The sequence below is a fragment of the Rhinolophus sinicus genome, linkage group LG11 (genome assembly GCF_036562045.2).
Source record: "Rhinolophus sinicus isolate RSC01 linkage group LG11, ASM3656204v1, whole genome shotgun sequence".
Lineage (NCBI taxonomy): Eukaryota > Metazoa > Chordata > Mammalia > Chiroptera > Rhinolophidae > Rhinolophus > Rhinolophus sinicus.
The window spans coordinates 14789941-14792014 of record NC_133760.1 but is presented as its reverse complement, the minus strand read 5'-3'; the positions used below and the strand labels follow the sequence as shown (position 1 = coordinate 14792014).

At 46.5% G+C, this 2074-nt stretch overlaps 1 long non-coding RNA gene across 1 annotated transcript; it reads left to right on the top strand.

The window, feature by feature from the left end:
• The first annotated feature begins 303 nt into the window (after window positions 1-303).
• Window positions 304-1400, top strand: LOC141567645 (uncharacterized). Its single transcript, XR_012490493.1, has 2 exons — window positions 304-441; window positions 1177-1400. It is a non-coding gene; the product is annotated as an uncharacterized LOC141567645 (long non-coding RNA).
• Window positions 1401-2074: the final 674 nt, after the last annotated feature.

Genomic DNA, 2074 nt, shown 5'->3' with positions numbered 1-2074 from the left:
CACCACGCCCACAGGTTGCTATGAGAACCTGACGAACCATACAGCCAAGGCACTTGCTGTCTGAGTTAGGGGGCAGGTGGCATCGCCTGGATTCTGCTCCTGAATGTCATTACACTTACCCAGTTCTCAGCAGACAAATCCAAGGGCTATAAATAGCCATGTCTTGGTTTCTCATAAATGTGTGAAATATGACTTGGCATCTTGCCCCGGCTCCTTGTCAGGGGGGTGGGACTGCTTTGCAGAGGTCTAGCGAGCGTCAAGGTCATGGCTCAAAATGAACCCAGCTGCTCTGTGGCCCCTGGTGTCGTCCCTACCACCCCACACCCTCCTTGGCACAGGCTCACACTGGCCACTCTGGGCCTTGGCAAGCTCTGCCCGGTGACGCAGGCCCAGCCTCTGCCTGTTTGTCTGTACTCAGCTGTCTGAGTCAGACTGCATTAGGTAAGTCCATTTACAAGTGGGCTCCGGGAAGGTTGTGCCAGGTGACCGGGGGAGGGGCAAGGAGGAAGTGGGGGACACATGGTCTGTGAGAGTGCTGGGTTGTCCTAGGACCTCCATGCATCTCACTTCATGAAGTTCTCAGCTGCTGACCTCACCCTTCACTCAGGAGTGGGACCCTGGGGGCAACCAATCCGGATTCTAGATTCTACTGTCTGGGTTCAAGTCTCAGCTGCCCCACATACAACCTTAGGCTTATCTAATCTCTCAGTGTCTCAATTTTCCCATCTGTAAAATGGAGATAATAACATTGCCTACCCTATAAGGTTGCTGGAAGGATTAAATGGATATGATTTTATCATTGTTGTTGCTGTTATTATATCCTGACGCTCTGAACAGTGTCAGGCACAGAGTATCGGCTCAGAATAGGGTTTGCTATTATTACTACTTTTCTACCCAATCTAGTTAAGTAGTTAAGAGCAAGGACTCTGGAGCCAGCCTGGTTGGGTTCAATTCCCAGCTCCATCACTTATTACGTATGTAATCTTAGATATGGAGCTTAACCTCTCTGTGCCTCAGTTCCCTCACCTGTAAAATGGGGGTGATGATTACTTAGACCTCATTGGGTGTTGTGAGGACTAAATAAGTTAACACCTGCTAAGTGCTTAGAACAGTGCCTGGCACACAGTGGGTACCCTGTTGTTGCTATTGTGGTAAGTGTGCTCTTTTTCCATTGAGGTTGCTAAGCTTCTATGATGTATTCCTGGGGCTGCTCTCATCTCCTCTTGGGAAGCATCTGCTTCGGGATTAAGACAATGCAGAAAAAAGCGAAGTAGAAAGATGAAGAAAGACAACTTCAGAGGGTATCATAAGAGCACCTGGATCTAACTGTGCCTGAAGCAGACACTATTCTTGGATTTCTCAATTCCAGGCACCAATAAATCCCTTTTAGCATAAACATTCCACTTGGATTTCTGTTACTTGCAGCCAAATGTGTTCTGACTAATACAGAAGGCTATTGGGGGGTTTAAATAACAAATAGGGAAGATATGTGAGGAGGGGAGAAAGCTAAGGAACAGAAGTGATAAAGCTTAAGAAGAGTACGCTATGTGAAGGTAGTGTGGCTTCTGGGTTAGAATTCCAGCTGTGTTACTCATTGCCTTTAGGAAAGTGATTACAGAATAGATGGAATCATTCACTCCTCCCTGTATAAATTCTTACAATGTGATCGATGTGATATTGTCACTCTTCCCATCAAGAGATGGAGTCTATTTCCCCCTTGAATCTGGGCTGACCTTATAACTTGTTTTGGATAATAGAACAAGGTGAAAGCAATACTGTGCTACTTTCAAGCTTAAGCTTCAAGAAGCCTTGCAGCTTCTCCTTGATCTCTTGAACCCTTGCCGTGACCTTGTGAACATGTCTTGGCTAGCTTGCTGGAGGATAAGAGACTGGAGGCTCCCCAGTCAACTGCCACCCAGTCCCCTGAAGCAGAGCCTTCTAGCCACCCTAAGTTGACCACAGATACATGAATGAGCTCAGTCAAAACCTGAAGAACTACCCAACCTACAGAATGGAGAGAAAGATAAATATTTGTTGCATTAAGCTTTTGAGTTTGGGCTGGTTTATTATACAG